General features: G+C 43.1%; 1 protein-coding gene across 1 annotated transcript in view; it reads right to left on the reverse strand.

Moving 5' to 3' along the window:
- The window catches only part of LOC126260070 (uncharacterized protein C6orf132 homolog), a 296588-nt gene that overhangs the window by 203874 nt on the left and 68066 nt on the right, over window positions 1–24648 (reverse strand). The window lies entirely within an intron of this gene.

The following is a 24648-nucleotide window of genomic DNA, read 5'->3' on the forward strand; positions in this document are numbered from 1 at the left end:
CAGCGTTTCTGAAGAAGAGAAATTTGTTAACATCGAGTATAGATTTAAATGTCAGAAAGTCATTTGTATGGAGTGTAGCCATGTATGGAAGTGAAATATGGACGATAAATAGGTTGGACAAGAAGAGAATAGAAGCTTTCGAAATGTGGTGCTACAGGAGAATGCTGAAGATTAGACGGGTAGATCACATAACTAATGAGGAGGTGCTAAATAGGATTGGGGGAAAGACAAGTTTGTGGCACAACTTGACTAGAAGGAGGTATTGGTTGGTAGGACTTGTTCTGAGGCATCAAGGGATCATCAATTTAGTATTGGAGCGCAGCGTGGAGGATAAAAATCGTAGAGGGAGACCAAGAGATGAATACACTAACCACATTCAGAAGGATGTAGGTTGCAGCAGGTACTGGGAGATGAAGAAGCTTGCACAGGATAGAGTAGCATGGAGAGCTGCATCAAACCAGTCTCAGGACTGAAGACCACAACAACAACAATTTCATATTCACAACTACCGACTATTAAACGGCCAAACCGATAAAGTGATACTGAAAATGTATGCTTGTCCGTGTTTTGAGAAATCCCTTACACCTGGAAGGAGCCCGAAACGACTTGTTACCTCCAAGTTTTGACCGGCACAGACGGCTTTCGAAAGATGTACAATTAATCGTCGCTTTTGACATTACAAGTTGCGGGATGGTACATTTCGTAAAAGCATGAAAAACAAGGTTAAACGGCACCAGCTGCATTGAATAAATGCTACGTTTCCGCATACGGAAGGTCTTTTGAGGTTTCAAAAACCCCTCTTTCCGCTGATAATTTGGAAGCAAACCCTGCATAACGCAGTATTTCCTTAAATATCGACGCTGATCATTGGTCATGCAGTATCGAGTGTGTTTTAATAGCGTCTTCACGAGAAGCAATTTCTCGTTCTCTTTCGATTAAATACGAACAGTTTTGAAGACACGGACACGCATACATTTTCAGAACCACTTTCTGCATTTGGTCATTTACTAGTCGGTAGTTATGAATATTATATTATTTGTGATAATAAAAATTTGTAGACTGCCAAATAACATTGTAAATTTAATAAAAGTTCGTCCGATTACACGTATTTTTCCATTATATCAATTGTAATATAAATAGCAAAGAAAATGACTGTGTTAGAAATAAAAATAAAAAAACTGACGAGCGGGATCCGACCCAGCGACCCAGCGCTTACGGGGTTTGAACGCTAACCAATCGCCTGCCGACACTTCATAGTAAAAATGGCCACGCACAGGTATACATTGGACGATATTTGACGACCCAAATTATCTTGCGATTTCCTCAATAACGCTTGCGAAGTACGCACTACTGCTTACACATTTTGTTGTCCTAATGGAGTACTACGAGTGTACGAAGTTTACGGTAAATCCCCGTTCCAAACGTCGTGGCCTCGCAGGTCTGTTCGGACGGAGTTTAGTTTAGTTTTATTAGCTAATTTTGGCCGTGAGTCATTATCAAACACAGTGGTTCTGTCATGTATTACATATCGTGCTCATCACATTCCTTTATATGAGGATGATATATAGTTCATGACATAGCAAATGTGCTTGATAATATCTCACGGCTGACATTAGCTAATGGAGCAATTTTAATAAAGCACAATGAGCCTACAACGATCAATGCATTCTTTCTTTAAACACTTACAGGTTGTGGATCCCCACGGAAACAATGAAATTTATTCGACCGGTTAGGGACATGGTACTACAGAAATTATTAGTATTGCGGACTAGTACATATACTGTAACTGTGGAAATTCAATTAGATACGCTGGACGTGGAGGTATGGAATCAAAGAGTGCCTGAATATGCTGCTGGGGAATACTCTACCACGTGGTCTGCAGGCACGTGCAAAAAGCCGCCTCAGTTGCGGCTGCAGGAAGATCTGAACGAACAAGATGCCTACCGACCGCATCTCAGACACGTTCGATGGGCGAAATGTCAGGCGAACGGGCAGGCCAGAGAGGCACTGGTAGGCGTTTTTCTTCGACGAAGGCTTGCACATTCCTCGGCACACGCGGCCAGACCTTGTCCTGCTGAATATGGCATGTGGATCGGTCTGCAGGGGGCGTAGTGCCTCGGGCTGCAAAACCTACTTGATGAAGCGGTAGATGTTCAGATTTCCTTGAGGTTGTAGGAAGTGAGCTCATGTGTTACAGACAACGGCACCTCAAAGCGTCACATGTGACCTTTGTCCGCTAACCGCTCAACAGTAAAGCCTGCCCTACCGAGTTCTTTACTGTGGCATCGAACGCATATGCGGCTATCACTGTAGGACCGAAGGGAGACTCATCCGAAAACACTACATTCGGCCTCTTAACACGCCAGTATAGGCGTTCACACGCTCATTGCAGTCTGCGGCGTTATTGATTTCTGGTCAGTGGAAGACGACACAAAAACGTCTGTGCCACCAGTTCACCGCGTAAAAGACGGTATCGAACCGTCGACATGTCCACATCCGTTGCAGTGCACCAGCGTCGCACCTAACACTGCGGACGAAGCTATTCTGTCCATTTCGGTTAACCGGACAAGATAGAGTCATCTCGCGCTATGATCGCACTATGTCGTCCAGTACCCTGTCAGCGTTTACTGCGGTCTTCTTCTTTCCACTGCTTCCACATACGCCTCACTGTTGAAGCAGTGTGCCCGTACGAGCTACAATGCGACGGAATGACAGAACCGATTCCTACAGACCAATCATTCTGCCCATTCGAAAGCACTCACATGACGATATTCCACCCTATCACATCGGCGAGGCATATGGCACTTGGTTACACGTTTCCACGTCCTGTTACGGCTTCGTACCGACTGAGCTTTGCGTAACACTGAGCCTTCCGGTCACACAAAAGAGGGCGTTGTGCGGCCTACGTGCACACATTGCCTCCACGTGTTTCATTGTGTGTATGTGAAATCTACCACGGCATTAGGCAATAGCATCCTATAAAAATAAACAGAATCTGAAAACAAAAGTCATTTTAAAACCGACTCCTCATCAGGGAGGATTCATAAGCAATTAGCCTATTACATCATTCAAGGACGGGTATAAAATTTCGACTACCTGTTTTCGCAAAACGTACAGTAGAAGTATTGGTATTATCTAGTCAAATAAACGTAAGCACGAATTGAAAATATGGAATTGAATTAATTAAGGAGCTCTATGTCCTATAATCAAGTAGCAGAAACTTAATCTCAATGTTTCATTCGCACCAGGATCGTTACACAGGAACACTACTTCGTTTGCAGCAGAATAGAGAAAACCGATAGTGGCACTGTTGTAGAAACAGAAGGTACTTCCTCCTCAAATTACGTAAATCGTAATGGGAAGAACATGTGTCTCAGAAAAACGACACAACGACAACAACAACAACGAAGTTGTGTGAAATGTCATTTTATGTGCTCAGTCAACAGATGGCTGCAACCTATTCTGATGCCAAATTAAACTGAAGAATATTTTGTGATTGTGACAACTATATTATTATATTTACGAAACTGTATATGGCTGCTGCGTGAAGGTGGTGTGCAGACACTACACCGCGGCACTTGAATTATGATGTCACTGCTTGAGGCGCTTGTTATTCTCTGTGTCAATCAGTCGCAGTCAATATACTTTGCACTTCAGTTTAATACGGTAGGTCGATTAGGCACATAAAACGGCATTTTAATAAGACTCGATGCAACTACGTTTATAGTTGACACTTATGTGGGTCAACACATGATGCAGTTTTCCTTTGGGCTGACCCCACCTAAGGATCCCAAAATTGGAATTAAAGGTATAGCTGAGACTGCCGCCGCTTTACGAGACACCTATCAGTGGCAGTGTATATTTTCAGACTAAAATAACTATATCCACTGCTACAGCAGGTCGGTAAACGACGGAAGGAAAGAATTAATCACGAAGAGATAGATAGTAATGTACAAACTAGTTGTCCTCCACAGCTTCTCTAACTGTCTGAAAGACATTATTAAACCACCAAAAAGTAGCTATTAAATCACTCCTCATTCCTCAACAAAACAAAAAAGAAAGAAACTTATATCAGAATTAAAATATGAGTACTGAAAACAAACGGCAATGAATAACGCTCCAAGCATTTATTTCATACAGCAATAAAGGCAGGTGTGGAAATAAACGCCAAGGACCTCAATATATTACAATGGTTTGGAGCTATAGGTCTCTTCCCCGTGTTGCTGTCTTTATCATCATCATCATCATCATCATATTCTCCTCCTCCTCCTCCTTCTTCTTCTTCTTCTTCTTAAATACAAAATCTTGGACCTGATTTGTAGCATCTCTTAAGGAACCCGGTCGGGCGGTCTTCTACAATTCCACTGCATTATCTGTCTGAAGAGTGTTTTTCCGGCTCTGCATCCTGCAGTTTTACCTACCACTAAACCATTATCCGCGGGGGAGACTGCGTCTCGGACTATGCTCCATCTACAGGTAAATTCTATTCTTAGTCCCCTACCACAAAAAGTGGCATTTATTCTGTCGGAATGTATCATTTTACTTCTTAGTTGACAATGGCAGCACCACATTTATTACTATTCACTCCGCATTCTTTGGTCACTAAGAGACTAAAGATCTGCACTCCAAGTAATGGACTTGATTTTCTGATGACAGTATTTATGTGATGCTGAGAGCCCAATCCTTTTCTAGAAAGTAACGTTAGTCAATTTTTTCAAGCTTATTGCATTATTCATTACTACGCTAATCTACTATTCTGCATTCGTAGTAAAAAAAAAAATGCAGTAACCTACTTTCACCGAGATTCTGGCCGTGTTGCGATACAGAACTCTCGCTATCATCTTGTTACTCTCGCATTTCACTAGGCAGCAGAGTGTTTTCTATGGCATTCGGTGTGGATGGTAGTTCTTGTTTAGTCTCGGCTACGAGACGTCAAGCTTTTTCAAATCGCAACTATCAACTTCTCCTTACGCACTTGCGAGTCTCGCTGTTTGCCATAATTCTCCTGTTTTTGTCCAGTCCTTTCTGTATGTGAATGCCATAGAGGACAGGAGAGTCAATACACATTCTTTACAGCCTGCTTATCCTTTGCCTGTTGCATATGGTCGCCACATTTTACTGGCACTATCATATAATCTCCTTTCTAGTATTTTGCTCTCGCTTTGGTAATGAAAATGTTTGTATTAGGCCGATTCAGAGCCAGTCCTTTCGCGATGTCATTCTTTATGGCCAATGAAATGTAACGCCTCACACACACACACACACACACACACACACACACACACACACACACAGGCCGGCTGATGTGGCCGAGCGGTTCTAGGCGCTTCAGTCTGGAACCGCGCGACCGCTACGGTCGCAGGTTCGAATCCTGCTTCGGGCATGGATGTGTGTGATGTCCTTAGATTACTTAGGTTTAAGTAGTTCTAAGTACTAGGGGACTTATGACCTCAGATGTTGAGTCCCATAGTTCTCCGAGCCATTTGAAAACACACACACACACACACACATTCACACAGACACACACACACACACAAATATTTGACAAAGGTTAGATATTTTGGACGTGTGATACTTAACGCCAGTAAACACAGGGCTTCGCAAAAGCCGTAACGGAGCTTATGAAGCAACTAATGAACACATTACTTAGCTTGCAACGTCGTGAAGACAGGGTTATGTTTAAGAAAATGAAATAGTCGAGGAAAAACGGAACAGGTAGCTGAAGTGAGACATCTTTCTAGTTCAAAAAACCTAACCCGGGCAAATGGGTATTCTTTCAGCGTTAATTGGAGTATTTATTTTAGTGGATTACTTCTTGAGCACTTATTGACTGTAGTGGGCGCATTAGCGGCTGCTCGGTCTCGGAGAACCCGCCGAGGGGCGTAATTTCCAGCGTCGCTGGCCGAAAGGGCGAGAGTGAAATAGCTTTTTAGGCGGCACAATTACGGAGGTCAGCAAGAAGGGCTAGTTTCTGCGAGAGCTCATTAGCAGTTTTACCCCGCATTGTTTCAGAACCGGTGTTCGCATTTCGAGGGTCATCAACGTCGGCGCCTAATGAAGCTCAACTTTACAGGCAAAAATAGCGCCCAATTCACTGGAGGACGCGGGCCGAAACTCTGGTAAATGTGAAGCTTCGGTATTCCGCATTCGTGTTTAAAAAATGAGACTTGGCATAAAAGTTTACATTTAGCTTCAGATCCAAATACCATGGCACGACTATTAAACCAAATCAACCGTTATCAGTTCAGAACTTGGTAAGAACGAAATCTAATCGATTACCAAACTTGATCCATTCCCTTTACTTTCACAGGATTCTTCCGTAAGTGATAGTCTGCAGGAACACATGAATCAGTGCTCTATTCCAGTACAGCTTTAGAAGGAATAAAATTTACCTCTCTTTGAATTTGGGCCTATTTCCTAGCTGCTGGTGAATCTTCCGGGTGTATGGTAGCCGATAAAACTTTCTTTCTGGCGTTTCTTCAAGAGCTGCGTAGCACGTCTTCAGAAGTGCTCCTGGTTAAGACACAGTTGAAAAAAAAGAAAATGGTTCAAATGGCTCTGAGCACTATGGGACTTAACATCTGTGGTCATCAGTCCCCTAGAACTTAGAACTACTTAAACCTAACTAACCTAAGGACATCACACACATCCATGCCCGAGGCAGGATTTGAACCTGCGACCGTAGCGGCCGCGCGGTTACAGACTGTAGCGCCTAGAACCGCATTACCACACCGGCCGACACAGTTGAACCAGGAGGACCTCTGAAGACGTTCAACGCAGCTTTGGACGAAATGTCGGGAAAGACAACGTTTCTTGCACCACGACCGTACAACCCTGAAGATTAACTACGACAAACGATCGTGAGAGCTTTCATTGTATTAGTAACTGTTAGCTTTTGATCTTCGTTCAGTCTGCAGACAATCACTACCTTCAGTCGTGTATACTCCTTGATCATAAATACTCTGCAAGACATTAAACTTGAAACGTAATGAAGGTGGCATGCAGCAAACGCCAATTTTTCATAAAGAGTACTACTGTAAGTAGGCTGTTTAGGTTTTTTATTCGTAACGCCACGTAGCTCTCTGTATGAAAATCATTGGCTGTTCTGTGTGCAGTCTGTGGCTGGTTTGCATTGTTGTTCGCTATTGTAGTGTTGGGCAGCTGGATGTTAACAGCGCGTAGCGTTGCGCAGTTGGAGGTGAGCCGCCAGCAGTGGTGGATGTGGGGAGAGAGATGGCGGAGTTTTGAGAGCGGATGATCTGGACGTGTGTCCATCAGAGACAGTAAATTTGTAAGACTGGATGTCATGAACTGATACATATATATTATGACTTTTGAACACTATTAATGTAAATACATTGTTTGTTATCATAATCTTTCATTTGCTAACTATGCCTATCAGTAGTTAGTGCCTTCAGTAGTTTGAATCTTTTATTTAGCTGGCAGTAGTGGCGCTCGCTGTATTGCAGTAGTTCGAGTAACGAAGATTTTTGTGAGGTAAGTGATTTGTGAAACGTATAGGTTAATGTTAGTCAGGGCCATTCTCTCGTAGGGATTATTGAAAGTCAGATTGCGTTGCGCTAAAAATATTGTGTGTCAGTTTAAACACAGTCATGTATAATTTTTCTAAGGGGACGTTTCACTACATGTTTGGATATGCAAATTATTTGCATTTTAGCGCAACCCCACAACAAGGTTATGAGTGAGGTCAAACCACATTCGGTATACAAGGAAAGAAAACGGAGACGGATTTTCATTCATAAATCGTGTTTCAGTGCTGTACGTTTGTGAGACTCCGTGTTATATATAGCGTAAAGAAGGGTGTCGAAGTGTTGCCAAATCCTCAGGTTTTAGAGCTGCCATCAGGCTGCTTTGTTGTCGGAATTTCTGAAAGCACATTTGTAACGTGCTCAAGAAGAGGGCGTGGGAGGCATCGAGGGTGTTGCCGAAATGGGGGCTCTTAGAGAGACCGTTTGCCGTTTTACTCTCGCAAATGTTAATGTTACACTTACGCATGATCACACCATAGGAGGGTGGACAACATGAAGGTTGGAAAAGCACAAGTACATTTTTCTGCTTCGGATTAACTTCAAATTTCGTGAGGTAGTTTTTAATAGTCAATAGTGTTTTTACCCTGTACACGAGAGCAGAAATTGCGGTCGCGCTAACCTCCAAAGAGATGGAATCACGTCCATTGCGGATGCAGCTCTACAGTGTTCTTAGAGAAGGGTTGAAACGTCTGTGAGTGTCAACAACTGCAGTCAAGGACATCTTCCTGTTACCCAATGAACTGCGAAATGTCACTTTCAACCGCGAAATGTGTAGGAATCAACTCCCCAGGTAAAGTGATATTTTGATTGATGCCTTGATGTCAGATCTTCAGGTTTTTACTTTTCGATTCTGAACGACAGTGTGTCTCAAATGTTGTCCTCGGCCACACGTAAGGAAACAGAGTGATTTCGACACTGGATTTCACGGTTCTGACCTCCATCGCAGAGACGTCAAAAGAAAGGGTAAAATGTTAGTAAGAGGGGCTGAGATCACCTTTTCATCGTGGGATACGCTCGTTGTGGCGTTGGGCAGAACTCTGCTGAAAATTGGTGGCAGTGCGAAATCATTAACCCACCTCACACTGAACTACCGAAATGTGGTCTTTTTTCCGCGTATGTCAGGATAAGTGCGCATCTACCACCCAAACACGAAAGTGTTATTGCTTTCGTTTCAAACAGCCAAAAGATGAGTCGGTCATGTGACGGTCCTCACGCTGCTTGAAAATACGTATATTAGGTTTCCTCTGTGTGGAGATGAAAGCGAGGCGCAGGAACAGTGAAAAATTGTTTCTCGTTTCCTTTTATTCCGTGGGCGAGAAGACCAGTTGGGAACATTTGTGCCATCCTGCACCTGGGGAACAAAAAGGCGGCCATCAGGGACGGGCAGCGGCGGCTGATTTACGCGCGTATAAACATTCAGTTACAGCTCGAGTACTCCTTAGGAGGAGCGCCGGAGTTGTACCTGCCGCACGCGTGAGCAACGGCCGCCGGCGCCGCGGGTCGAGATATTTACTGGGCTGTGTCCATGGCAACAGCCGGCGCGGCCTATTCACGCGGTGCTACCGAGCACAAAGCGCCGTTTAACAGCCGGAGCTCCCGCAGCGACCGTAAGTCCTCTGGATTCCAGTGTTGCGTCAGCTTAAGGGGCCCCACACTTCAGCTACTCTTCCATGGCGTGTTGGTGACAGTCAGGTATACAGCATTCGTTCAGAAAGAAAGGGTATACAGTACTGTAGTCTACGTCCACCTAATCCTTGCCCCCCCCACCCCTTCCCAACACCTACTCACCCACCCACAAACACACACAGACACAGACACACACACAGACACACACACACACACACACACACACACACACACACACTTTCCTAGTCCACTGTCAGAGTTATTAGTATAACCACCTCCAAGGCGTGACATCCACAGCATGTGTCTCACAATATGGGTCACTTCATTTTTTTCTCTAGAACTTGGTTATTTTCCGCCGAGTATCTCATTAGACTAGGACAGAGGCAAGGGAGTCCCAATTCGGAATCTTGGGAGGGAATATCCAGAACCAGCATTCTCCTGATGCCTAAGAGCAACATCCCGAAAACCTTGATCAGACTGAGGGATTGGAAACATTTTAATTACTTTCTGGGACATTGTTATCCATTGTGTGTGTGTGTGTGTGTGTGTGTGCGCGCGCGCGCGCGCGTGTGGTGTATGTCTGCACGTTATGTTGTGCATTGCCTGTTTTAATTGTGAAATCGACTGCTGGCTGCAGCTATCTTATGAAAGCATTGTCAGACTGACTACTGTTGGGGTGAAGTTCTCATCACAGTGTGGAAAAAGGGAATGTTACAGGTATTTCGATCGTTTACATTTGGGCGAAGAAAGCTTTCGGCCCAGTTGTCTGTAAAATTGGAACATTAGAATATAGATAGAGAACTACTTTTAATATGATAGGAAAGTGCCAGTAGTTTAGTGTCAGTAGTTTAGTAAGAGCTAATAGACCGGTATTCGCCTTCAAGAAAGTCAGTAATGGGAAAACCAAATTTGCATGTCCAGATTGTTTTCAACCCGTCTCATAAACGAATCTAATGAATTAATCATTGTTTACCTTAACGGTCGTTAGTTATTAGATTTACAGTCAACGGCTGTGCCGAAGTAGATACACCGGTTCCCATCAGATCATACGAGATAAGCACTGTGGGACGTAACCAGTACTTCGGTGAGTGGCTCCCCGGGTACGCCGGGTGCCGTTGATAATTTTCCCTTTGCCTTTACGGCAGAAGGTATAGGAGGGATGGCGTCGTAAATTCCCTAATCAACAGGCTTTGCACCAATGCCGTGCATTAAATTCCAAAACTCTTCACTGTGTGTCATGAAAGGAGGGGTAGCGACACTGTTGACGGTGATACGTCAGCTGGATGGGGATGTTAAGCTAGGCGGCCCCCGTGGTGCAGTTCGAGAGGACCAGGCTACGGTCTGCACCGTGTTTCGCCCTCTCCCTTCTCCCATCATCTTCAACACAAACATGACACTACACTACACACACACACACACACACACACACACACACACACACACACACACACACACACACATTACAGCCACTTACATTTAATACATACATTTCTTTACGTAGCTCATACTTCGCGAAGTTCCCTGCGGGCGTTAAGGATAGGAAAATCCTTTTTAGTTAGGTGGCTGAACCTACTCTTAGGGTCACCCAACCACTCGTAACTCACAACTTCATTTACTGTTAGCTACACCCCACCGTGTTACCCACCAATAACAATTTACAAAACAATTGCTTGGGTATGTGTTTATTCCAATCTTCTATTAATCCGTCTGTTCCCGCCACTTCTCTCTGTCCTCTCCTCCTCCTCACCCTCTCTGTTCGTGTCCTCCATCCTCTCTCTCTCTCTCTCTCTCTCTCTCTCTCTCTCTCTGCCCAGTGGGTTCATCCGGCTCTCTATGTCCATCTCCTCTTCCTCCTCTCTCTGTCCCCCCTCTTCGTGTACGTCTACTCTTCCTCCATTTTCCTGGCCATCTCCTCCTCCCCCTCACGTAGTTCATCTACTCCTCACTCCTCTCTCTGTCCATCTTTTCCTCTTCCCTCTCTTTTACCATCTCCTCCTCATCCTTCTCCATCTCCTATTCCATTTCACTGCCCAATTCATCCTCCCCCCTCTGTGTTAATCTCTGCCATCTGTGCATATCTCCTCCTCCCTCCTTCTCTCAGCACATTATCGTCACCTCCTGAATAGGAAGCTGGTGGTCTCTACCGGCAGAGTATTTCTTTCCAGATCCTAACTAGAATATGTACCAAATTTGGGTGAAATCGTTTCAGTGGTTTAGGATGAACTGTGTCCACGTATGCACATGTCAAATATATTTCACATGTGTTTAACATACGTGTCACGTATTCACACACATATTTGACCTGTGTGTCTGGCGAATTTCACCCTGCAATTTGATTTCCACTTTGATCTATTTATATGGAGTCGTGTCTCCTGAGGTGTATGTCGTATAATAATATACTTTTCTAGGTACACTCAGGGCATACTTGGATAATGTCTATGAGATGTGTTGCGAATAGAGTTTGTAGCAAAGAATTAATAAATTAATACTTCATACCTGATGCGGCGGATTTACTGTATGAACACCAAAAATGTAGTAACAGATATTTTTTTCCCTTTCATTCTTTTGTGGAGGTTGTCACCGAAAAAAAGTTTCTTAGAAGTTTGAAATTATGTGTAAAGTTTGTTGCAAGTTACTAAGTGCTATCATTCTCAAATACTAGATGAATATGGAATGGGTATTCGCGTGTCGTGTGCTACACTTCTTTTTCACCCCCCCCCCCTTAATTTTCACGGGCAGGTAGCCTATGTGTTAACTCAGGGCAAAAGCTATTTCTATTCGAAATTTAATCAAAATGGGTCATACTAACACATACACACCATGTACTTTCGCTGTTATAATATACAGTTTTCTCTGTTAAGGAATTAATGGAGTTTATGATAGCATTTCTTACTCGTGTCCGAAGCATCAGATTATAAATTAAAAGTACAGAAAGGAATTATAGCTATCGGCACGGAGCTGTTCTACACTTTTCCATGATATTCTCCGTTACTTCCGAAGGGGATGTCTATTTGAGGGGCTTTAGCTGATAAATTATTTGTTTTACACTTTATTGTTTTTACCTCCGTTTCGTTTATTTGAGACTAGTTGCGAGGCCACAGCCCCATTCTCTTGCTGTCGAGCTGGAATCTGGCATTATCGTTGATCACAGACTCTTCCTGTGACAAATAATGATTCAGAGTTCCATGTCAACAGCTTGGTTAACTGCAAAAATGAGCACTTGAATCGGAGCTTTGATTGGTCACAAATAATAAATTAAATAAAAGCAATATAGTGTACCTGTGGGAGTTTCACTTCAGAAACAAATATTCTACACTTGCGACACTTACCAAGGCGAGCAAAACGAAATTGGTGCGGAAATATTTCATGCATTTAAGATATGCAACCCAACTTGTCTCATCCACCTAGCTTAAGATGCACGAAAGATTTCCTTGCCAGTTTCATTTTGCCCACTCTGTAAACGAAGGTTAAAGTGCTTGTGGGTGAAGTTAAGGATACCTCTCAGCCACCCCCGGCCAATAATGGTATCTGTGTCTGAAGACACTTCTGTTTCCCCCGTTATGCTCTACAGTGGTTGTGCAGTGGTAGATGTCGTACCAGAGTAAACGTAAGTATTTGAACCACACGCTCCCACATTGTGGTTGCCACGAGGACAAATTCTGTCTCTTTCGCTTTAACTTATTTGTCAAGAGAGAAACGGTGACACTTGTCTTATATGTTCTCTAACTTTTTTTGTCGTATTTACCAGAACAAAACTTACAAATGGCACATATATCATCGATCTACGCGCCGTCGAAATCATCTTAACCGATGAGCAGTGTAACATAGTGAAGACAGAGGAACAACTCATCGAAAAACTGTATCTGCTTAGATAGAGAAAATGCGGGGAGAATGGTTGGGGGAGCGACCAGAAAATGACGTACTTCAAGAAAAAAATCAAAGAATACAATATATGACATCAGGACAAGAGAAAATTACTTAAATCCAGTGATACAATGATGACCCAAGACGAAAACATTAAGTTCCCAACAGAATTCCTAAATTCTCTCTATGTTACCGATACGCCTTCTCGAGAAAGTTTATAAACAACGGCACAGAAGCAGAAATATTAAACAGAAAAGAAAAAGGCAAGTGAATAATCATACCATAAATTTCACTCATTTTAACTAACATACTATTTTGCTTTGAAAAGCTCTAATTTACAGAACGACAAGTGTACATTATTGCCAATAAAACTCAAGGGGAAACTTTCCATTTTTGCGGAGTGCGTTTAAAATAATTGTGTTTCTCGAACGGGCAACTTTGCTCAAGATGTTTGCATGTGGGACAACCATAAAACTCTATCGTCTTTGCACCAAAAAATTTAAAAAAATGTAAAATATATCAAAAATTGAAAGTGATTAGAAACTATGGAAATAAGATGATAAAATGCCATTTTTTCCAATTCAGAATATAAAAGGAAGAAGAAGATGAAACTCAATGGTTCCTATGAAGCTAGATACGGATTACAAAACAAGACGTATCAGTTAGTGTAGCTTAGCCCGGAAGCAGGTCGACATCAGTTGCACTACGAGTAGCTGACGTGAGCCCCTCAAGACTGCACTGTGTGTATTCAGAGCAGTAACATATGTGCTGGATTGTTTAATTCTCACCGCCACTGCACAAGTTAGTCGGTACTGTGTACCCTGTTATATGAGATTTACTTCGGATACTGTTGATTCTGTCGACAGTCTACTATGTTATTTCAAAACTTCCCAGATTTCGCAGTTCACAGGAGCTAGTCACTCTGATGGTTCCAACCAGTAATATTCTTGTGAAGTTGACCACATGTACACGTTTGGCCTTGGTTGCTCATGGGGAGCTATTTCTCGATTTCTGCGTTAGGGTGACCGGTCATATGTCGCATAATGGGTGTCGTCCGGACGTGGAGGGCTTCTTTCCTCCTTGTGGGCAGCTGCCTCGTGTCGAATTGTGGGGTGTCTCCTGGTAGGTGGCAGGTTAGAGAGAGCAAGCGATTAGTTCCCAAGACATCACATTGCTTCGCATGGGCGGGTCTGAACCGGATGTAAGAGGCATACCGCCAGCGTAACAGCAAGCTTCAAGTGCTGTTCTCTTTATCAGTTGTGGTTTAGCACCCGTATTTTAGCATGTAAGTTAGCTACACTAGTGGAAAATGATGCAGGCAAAACACAGATATACCTGTATAACTTTTACCTCACTTAGAAGAGGTAAGGTAGGGTTTCAAGAATATTATGATTCATTTAAAATGTTTCCCTTCTTTGTAGAATAAGTACCTCTACAGCGTACGTCTGAAGCATGTGCCAAATTGGGAATTTGTGTTAGAGAGGGAGAGTGTTCAGATATCCGAAAAAAAAAAGAAGTGAGGAACTTCTTCGCGGAATCGGCGAGGAATGGAAGGTGTGGGAAACACTGACAAGAAGAATGGACAGAACGATGTGATATGTGTTAAGACTTCAGGACCGAGCGAGGTGGCGCAGTGGTTAGACACTGGACTCGCATTCGGGAGGACGACGGTTCAATCCCGCGTCCGGCCATCCTGATTTAGGTTTTCCGTGATTCCCCTAAATCGCTCCAGGCAAATGCCGGGATGGTTCCCTTGAAAGGGCACGGCCGACTTCCTTCCCCGTCCTTCCCTAATCCGATGAGACCGATGACCTCGCTGTTTGGTCTCTTTCCCCAAAACCAACCAACCAAGACTTCAGGGAATAACTTTCGTGGCACTATAGGCAGCTGTAGACAGTAAGAACTATAGTGGAAAACAGAGATTTGAACGCATCCCACAAGTAATTGGGGAACTAGGTTGCAATTGCTACCCTAACACGAAAAATTGGCACACAAGAGGAATTTGTGGTGGACCGCATCAAACAAATTATAAGTCTAAAAATTTAAAAAAATGAAATGGAAGAAATAAAAAAATACACTTGAAATATTTCCTTCCTAGGACAGGTCATCATCGCAGTTCTTGTAACGAGGATGATTTGGGACATCTAGCTCAGGATATTAAGTGGTGAGAAAACATGTGAATTTCAGTTAAAAAGGAGCATTCCCGAGGCTGTGTACATCATACAGTATTTTACACCATTGAGAGAGGGAAAGTTTTCTTATGTATTTCCCCATCTTCTCACATTTTATAGGAACTACACCCTCGATGCCCTTGATAATTGCGAGCACTGTCGCGAAAGCGATTCTGAAGAGAGAAGGCTCTTATGTAGATGAAACTTTTATATGCAATATCAGCCCCACTTCTCTTGTTGGCGACACATCTGCCAATGCAAAGTGGAGCATTTGTATTTAAAGCAGGTGTGTATAGGCAGCTCGCCCCCGTCCACCACTGCATTCACTATTCCGGTACACGACAGGGGACATATTGTTGCAGTAAAATTACGGATATTCTCGTAGCACAGTAACATTTATCGGCGCAGATCCACAACTGTTACGATTGCCCAAACGTTCTTGCGCCCCTCGGCATTGTTCGCGAAGCTGCCGACAGCTGCTCTCCTATACCAGACCGGCTGTTCGCACTCACACTCACGCACGCACGCGCACGCACTCACGCACACACACACACACACACACACGTACACACACGACTGACCTCTAACAATGGAGCCTCTGGACATCCGGTGGGCGTGCACGCAATGTGGGCAGCGGCGATCGACGCTGTGATAGCTATCGGGGGCTGCGTATACCAGCACGCTGCAACTTATTGGCTCAGATTACCTCCGCGTCACTAGGTTTTCCTCTCACGATGCCACACGAAAGAGCGTCTACGTATATGTACATCAGTACTTCTGTCCACAGCTTTCCTAGTCAGGTAATTGAGTTTATAATCTACCAATGGAGATACACGAAAAAGTATTATCTGCATCTCATACGTAGCTTTGCCTTCTCGAGCCGCAGCAGCGTATTAATATATATCTACTGCAATGCACTTACCTTCGACAGGTTCGTTTTCTAATAGATAGCGGATGAATGTTTATAGAATACAGGCGGTTGTTGGTACCTATGTCCTGTGTCAGAAGAGAGAGGTGGTGCTGTGATTGAAACACTGGATACCTACATTTTAGTAGCGAGGGTTCTGCTCAAATTCTAACTTTAAGTACTACTCTCTGTTTGTTTCCTAAACACCTGGGAAAAGTCCTTTGGTAAGGTCATGGTCAATTTCTCCTCCATTTTCTTCTAGATGAGCTAACGCTCAACTAATGTTGCAAACCTCATATTGTTACGTTTGACTATTATATCAAAACAATGGATGCAAGGCACAGAACGTGTACTACGCACACTAAAGGCTTCTCCTCATAAGGTAATTATTTTACCCTGTTCCGGATAATATTCTGTTTTGGTTACATGCACAAAGTACAAAAAAATATCAATTACTTTGTTCGCATTATCAAGGAGCTGTATACCGTGATGTTTTTGTACGTGACTATTTTTCGACACTATTGTGCTTGGTTTATCAAAATTGAACAATGCAATAGTCGCGGATGAGCAGTTCCTTACAAACATGTTCATGCATGTTATTTATATAAAATTTTTACCATACAATCAGATGAGCATTTCAGAATATCGCAGAATACCCACCAGGCAGTGGCCGTCTTCATACTAAAGGCAGATGCTACATGCGGATTCCCCAGCATTGTCGACAATATACAGGGTTTCTCTCCCAGAAGACTTCAGGCGCCATTTCTCTGTTGTTTCGACAGATATTTGCAATTTCGTTCTTGCAGTGTGCAGGTGGAGTAGGTCTAAACAAATATCTCTCACCACACGGTTCATGGAGCGCCCGCTGTCAATGGAAAACGTCGGTTGGTTTTCCGCTACAAACAAAATGATTTTTAAAGCGGAATTTTATATGCTCATTCGATAGATCGGTCCTAAATTAGGGTCTCGCGATTTTCGTTTTATCAGTATGTATTATCAAGGACACTAAAACCGAAGAAAAGCCAGTACTCCAACAGCGACTGAGTAGCACTGCTAGGCGACGTTAGCAGTCAGTGTTGGGTAGGGCGGCAACAAGTTGATACTGCAGTACCAGTTATTCTTGGTGTTTTACTGTCTCTGTTAGTGTTTATCGCTAAAACGAATATCACCTAGACTAAGCTGGGACCCCCTCTACTGAACAAGCAAGCGTAATTCCACTTGCAAAAATCATTTTTTTTTATAACGGAGACCAAACAGACGTTTTCTGTTGACAATGGACGTAGTATGAAACATATGACGAACAGTATTTGTTTGGACTGATTCCAGCTACACATAGCAAAAACGAAATAAGAAACATTTTTCGAAACACCGTGGGAAATGCGCCTGGTGACTTTGGAGAGACCTAATATACCTACAGAACACAACGACATAATCTTCATTTCTTTCTTTTTTTCAATGTGTTCCTGGGTTCCAATAGAACATGTCTTCTAGGACGATTGAGAAACAAACAATGCTGCAGATGCGTGTCTACCAAATGTGTTATTTTAGTGATTCTCGACTTTAAGAGTATGATCAACAATTCTCATTTAAATGCGTTCTTTCCACGGCCCGAAATATTGTAACACCATATTCTGGGAGGCTTCGGGGTGAAAAAGAAAAATACTGTCATTAAGTTGATCGATTCTGAAACGCTTTTCTTTCTCAGCGTATGACGTCACACTTTTTTACAGTTTTAATGAATTTCGTGAAGTTACAGAAAAACTGGGGGTTACGGCGGCAGCAGCAGAGAAAAGCATTTCAGGCTCTGTATCACTTTTTTGCATTGTTCACGCCTAGGAAACGTTTTATTAGTTCCAAACGCTTTTCTCTTGCTGTAATATGTATTTATTTGTGTTCCAGGTGCGCTTCATCTTCTACATTAAGGCATCTTCCGTTGATTTAATCTGGAATAATACACTTTTGCTGTTAGGTGTGATACGTATAGATTAGAAAACAGTTCAGACATTCACATCATAATTGTTACATTAATAATTTAAAACTTACAGTTACTAGTTTTTCCACTTGAAATCTGCATTTCCTCTCGTATGCTGGTACGTTTGAGGTCAACCTTTGATTTATAGAACTTCGACAAATTTTCACGTCACTACCTTTTCCTTTTGCGGTCATCGAATTTGACTTCAGATCTAGCACAGCTGATTTTTCGTAAGGGGGTCGTGTGTGATTTCAGTTGTGACTATATGTTCACTTCGAGTCTCTCTGCTAATCTGATAAAGTAAATGTGTCCAGTCTAACGAAGTAATTGTTGACAGATATCTATTCATTTCCATTCGCTCTCTCTCTCTCTCTCTCTCTCTCTCTCTCTCTCTCTCTCTCTGAGTGTGTGTGTGTGTGTGTGTGTGTGTGTGTGTTTTCTTTCCACTGAGATATTTACATTATACTAAGTCATTGGGAGGGTGAGTCTGTAGCAACTCAACGATGGGGTTGAAGAAAGTTGGAGGTGTATGTAAGTAAGTGAGTAAACCGTTCGACGTGTCCAGATGATTGGATTGTTGGCTTAGACGTTATTTGGAAGGGATCGGGAAGTGAGGGGAAAGGGATTGTGTAGCACTTTCTCATGATTGTCTATTGGGATGTTATTCTATTCTTTTACCTATTAATGTAAATACCCCATGGTGATTTATAAAACGAATATTTTTATTATTGCACCACTAAGAAAAAGAAACAGGAAAAAAAATAAAACCTGTGCAGAAAACGTATTTGTGCCATAAGTGGTAGAGTTTTATGATTGTTCACTACCTGTTCTGTTACTCATCTTCAAGGGAAAAAACGTTGTAGATCAATCATACGTTTGTCATATAAGAGCCATACAGATGTAGAATATACTAAAATGTCTTAATAGTCTGCATAACACATCCCATATAAACACGCTGTGCCTTGGCACAATTACAGCAGTGCACGTTTGGTGACAACTGCACACTAAAATAAGCTGAGTTATCACCAAGCGTCCACTGTTTTAACTGTGCCGAAGTACAGCGTGTTTGGATGGACTCTGTTAAGACAGACTATTATGACATATGTGACATGTATGATGTATATGTGTCACGCTCATATAAGACGGAAATACACTCCTAGAAATTGAAATAAGAACACCGTGAATTCATTGTCCCAGGAAGGGGAAACTTTATTGACACATTCCTGGGGTCAGATACATCACATGATCACACTGACAGAACCACAGGCACATAGACACAGGCAACAGAGCATGCACAATGTCGGCACTAGTACAGTGTATATCCACCTTTCGCAGCAATGCAGGCTGCTATTCTCCCATGGAGACGATCGTAGAGATGCTGGATGTAGTCCTGTGGAACGGCTTGCCATGCCATTTCCACCTGGCGCCTCAGTTGGACCAGCGTTCGTGCTGGACGTGCAGACCGCGTGAGACGACGCTTCATCCAGTCCCAAACATGCTCAATGGGGGACAGATCCGGAGATCTTGCTGGCCAGGGTAGTTGACTTACACCTTCTAGAGCACGTTGGGTGGCACGGGATACATGCGGACGTGCATTGTCCTGTTGGAACAGCAAGTTCCCTTGCCGGTCTAGGAATGGTAGAACGATGGGTTCGATGACGGTTTGGATGTACCGTGCACTATTCAGTGTCCCCTCGACGATCACCAGTGGTGTACGGCCCGTGTAGGAGATCGCTCCCCACACCATGATGCCGGGTGTTGGCCCTGTGTGCCTCGGTCCTATGCAGTCCTGATTGTGGCGCTCACCTGCACGGCGTCAAACACGCATACGACCATCATTGGCACCAAGGCAGAAGCGACTCTCATCGCTGAAGACGACACGTCTCCATTCGTCCCTCCATTCACGCCTGTCGCGACACCACTGGAGGCGGGCTGCACGATGTTGGGGCGTGAGCGGAAGACGGCCTAACGGTGTGCGGGACCGTAGCCCAGCTTCATGGAGACGGTTGCGAATGGTCCTCGCCGATACCCCAGGAGCAACAGTGTCCCTAATTTGCTGGGAAGTGGCGGTGCGGTCCCCTACGGCACTGCGTAGGATCCTACGGTCTTGGCGTGCATCCGTGCGTCGCTGCGGTCCGGTCCCAGGTCGACGGGCACGTGCACCTTCCGCCGACCACTGGCGACAACATCGATGTACTGTGGAGACCTCACGCCCCACGTGTTGAGCAATTCGGCGGTACGTCCACCCGGCCTCCCGCATGCCCACTATACGCCCTCGCTCAAAGTCCGTCAACTGCACATACGGTTCACGTCCACGCTGTCGCGGCATGCTACCAGTGTTAAAGACTGCGATGGAGCTCCGTATGCCACGGCAAACTGGCTGACACTGACGGCGGCGGTGCACAAATGCTGCGCAGCTAGCGCCATTCGACGGCCAACACCGCGGTTCCTGGTGTGTCCGCTGTGCCGTGCGTGTGATCATTGCTTGTACAGCCCTCTCGCAGTGTCCGGAGCAAGTATGGTGGGTCTGACACACCGGTGTCAATGTGTTCTTTTTTCCATTTCCAGGAGTGTATATGGTTGATCCATTGATGTGAAATGTTTCTCTCTTTCGGGACGATTGTAACAATCGAAAACGGTAGCGAATAAACTTAAAATTGTACAGTTGACTGCATAAATATTTCAAATTATTTAACAGCTGTAGACAGTCAGCTAAGAAATGCTCTGCAAACAAACTTAGCTAGGAAACGACTTGTAAGGTTGACGTCGAAGTAACCAAAATATGTTGTATATGAAGAAAATATTTGCTGCTACAAAAATTCGATACGAAAATGATGGTGAAGTACGTGAATTGCTGGACAACAGAGCCCTCGCACTCTTTGAATGCTCCCAGACATAAAATTCTGTTGATCTAGGTAGATTGTTCTTCCTTACAGTCTGGTTTCTTGCTAACGTCACTGGATAAGGTTTACACACATGTGAGCGTGACTACACGTTACGTGTATCCTTCTAGGCGCCCACCGTAATCCTCCTCTTGTTTTCGATATCTGTTAACAAGCAATCAAACGCTCAGACGTTGTTACAAGAGCCGTGCTCGGTATTATTCTGCTACTGGCTTTCCAGAGTCAGACATCTGCCTGTGACAAAGAGAGGGCGAGCGCTTTCAACCTCACTGGGCAGCCGGGAGAGAGCCAGCTGCCGCGAGATCACTATCTGACGCATCCTCCCTCGAGCTGCGACCCGACCCGTACGCGGACCCCCCAGTGCTGAAGTTATAACGGGGCGCCTCACGCGAAACTCACGTGGGACGACGCCTCCTCGCCAACCCCGATTTCGTCCAAATTTATGGTATATGCAGTGTTTGGCCATAAACGAAAGTGACAGAAGAGGCGAAACGTTTAGATATAATCGTATTTTTGGTGCAGGTCAGGCGATTCACGTCCGATTTATGTTAGCTCACTCTCCGGACAGCGGTGACACAATGGAAAGAGTACATGATGGTAATCAGTGGGTCGTGGGGTAGAATCCCTGCGGGGAAACTTTTTAAATTTCCAATTTTTCCCTTACTTACAATGCAAATAAACCAAAATGATGCTCAGTGTTTCCTATTTTTAGTTCTTTCACAAAGAAAAGGCAATCGAAAATTTGGGGCAGCAAAAATATTCCAGAAAGAGACTGAGGCTTACACGAGAAGTCTCTGCATAATATTAGTTACTTCTGTTATTTTATAGTTGTTACTTTACACATGTTGGACTGATTATCAGGGTAAAAACAGGGAAAGCAATAATTTTCTCGGGATCTCGCTCATGTTATAAACGACGCCTTTTCACAGTTACAAGGTTGTTCTAAAGTCTCGATAGAGAAACGTATCTAGTTTACAGTCAGAAAATCTTCTAATTTATGTAAGTATTTTTATTAAAATACAATACATTTAGCATTCTGTCAGTTTATTCGCTGTGTAAGTAACGTAAATATCGAAAATAAAAGAATTAAAAGAAAGAGGTTTCCGTCATGGGAGTTGTAACGGGACACCCTGCTCTATCATTACTTTTCCTCAACAGTAGTTGTCGATACCAGTATTATTTTTCGTATTTTTTGGCAGGTCATTATTATCTGAGTTGCTTTCCTGAAAATAAATATAATTTTATACACAGTATGTTATATTCAAGCTAAAATTTATTGAAAGGAATTAATTTTATAAAATATTTTAGTTTCGATGTTACAACCGGTGAGTACTAGTTCTGAATGTATAGTTAAAATTATTCTATTAGAAAATTTGAAATTACGAATTATTGCCACTTAAAATTTTTATTATTCATTACCCAATCCCGTACTGTTTACTATGTTTATTTCTGGATTCATTTATAAAATAATAGTCGAAATTAATAATGTAATGGAAACTAGTAGAAACTCACTTGTTAAGAAAAGTTATAAACCCTTTGGAAGACGGTTATTTCCCAGGAGTGGGGGAGTAGTAAGCACGCCTCTGTTGTGATCGGAAGTATTTTTGTATTTTGGCGCGAAATATGTAATTTCGGCTTTTTATGTGAAAAATCAAAATACTGTAAGATATACTAAAATGTGAGGAAATATGTTTACGTAAAAAAGAATTCTGCAACAACAATCTTCAAATTTATTAGTTCAAACCAACCGTGAGGACCTGCTGTGAGATTTTTAGCTTCACGTGTCAGAGCCCTAGACAAGAAGAGCTGGAGCCATCTCAACGTGACAAGCTAAGTAAATTTGAAAGTTTATTGTAATCTTCGCTCCTCTGCAATCTTCGTAAAAGACTTTGCTTATTAATTACTTGGACTGGACATTGTTTAATGTGGACAATAGAAGGAAGAAGGAAGGAGGGGGGGGGGGGGGAGGATATTACAGACTCGACCTCACTCCCTCGCTTTACAGTTCCGCACACTGTGAAAATCTGCGTCTGGAAATTACGCTTACGACCCGAGCCAAATGTTTTTCTAAACGTTTCGCCATCTGGAGCTTCCATGTCTGTCACTTCCATTTCTGGTCAAGCTCCATCACAGTTTTGTCGAATTTTTCAGGGCATTTAACATCTTGCATCTTGCGTATTGGACCTGGGAGATAGGAGACGTAGCTTTGTACATCGTACGCCAATAAAAATAATCATTAACGTCGTTGAAATCTCACCGCCTTCATCATTGGCTAACGAAATATTTCGCCTTCTAGAAAAGATCGGAAAGGTCTGCACTCTTTCCCGCTGAAGTTCGATACATTCCGGAAAAAGCTTTTTAATATCTAAGTTAATGGCAATAAAAATAAAAAAAATTGGCATTCTCTTGGAGCTTGTCTTATGTTCTCAGTTTCATTATAAAATAGAAAAAAATAATATCTGAGACTGCGATAGCTCGTTTTTGTAGCTGGTCCGCACCCAAAGTACTATGTAGGCTGAACACGTACTCCACGGACAAATTTTTTGGGGCTGTTCGGGGTTATATTCTGAGTAGTTTTATATACGAGGAGTGTAGCCTTCCTTGGATGGTTACAGAGTAATTGCAAATTGCAGGTAGTTTGGATGTTAATGGATAGGTCGCGGTGGACCTATTCCGTGGCTACTCAACCACCAGACTTGATATCAACTGACTTCCTTTTCAGGGGTCAAATCAAGAAGCTGGTTTAGGAGACTCCAGTAGATGCCCGTATGTACCTGGTTGCTAGGATCGTGCGAGATTAAGGGTCACTTATACCAAAATATTCAGAAAAAACATGAACACCAAAATTATGTCTGTAGAATTCGGGTGCACCCGTAGAACGCCTGTATTGTTTGTGAACATCGAATGGAGGTATTACGAAACCAGGCCATTATTCCTTATACGACACATCAAATGGTTGGTAAGGGGGTAAGAAGAGATCTAGACAAACGATTTATTTATTTATTTGTCATGTAAGCGCCTAAATTCGCTATTTCCACGTAATTTTGTTTACTAACGAACTTGGGTGAGACAACTATCGGAATAAAGCCTTAGAATTAAGTAAGAGAGCATGCTGTTCGTTGTCGAGAAAACTGTGGACTAATAACGTTCTCGTGGATAGCCACTAGTCGCTTGATTACTGTCACAAACTCACTGCTGATACGATTTTTACCGTAGCAGCTGACTAAATGTATGGACTACGCATTGTAACGAGATTTATTAAGTTCTGAAGTAGACGTAAGATTCATTTGTGTATGCGCGCGCGCGCGCGCGCGCGCGTGTGTGTGTGTGTGTGTGTGTGTGTGTGTGTGTGTGTGTGTGTGTTTTCGGTTTCCGCCGTTTGCTGCCAGAAGCCAATAAATAAATTGAGGTATATACGCGGAGGTTACATGATTCCACAAACCTGAAGCTGACTTCCGCCAAAAATTGGCTTCTGGTGGAAATTCTTGGTGAAAAATGTCAGTTTCCTTCATCTACGGGTGTACTACTGATTCTGCTTATAGTATAAAGTGTAAAGGACTCACATTTCTTTTGTAAGTGGACTCGTTCAAGCGATATTTTCTTTTATACACATGAATTTTTGCTGCGCTGTTGACTTTTATCGTTGTGGTTTTAT

This window comes from Schistocerca nitens, chromosome 5 (genome assembly GCF_023898315.1).
Source record: "Schistocerca nitens isolate TAMUIC-IGC-003100 chromosome 5, iqSchNite1.1, whole genome shotgun sequence".
NCBI classification, from domain to species: domain Eukaryota; kingdom Metazoa; phylum Arthropoda; class Insecta; order Orthoptera; family Acrididae; genus Schistocerca; species Schistocerca nitens.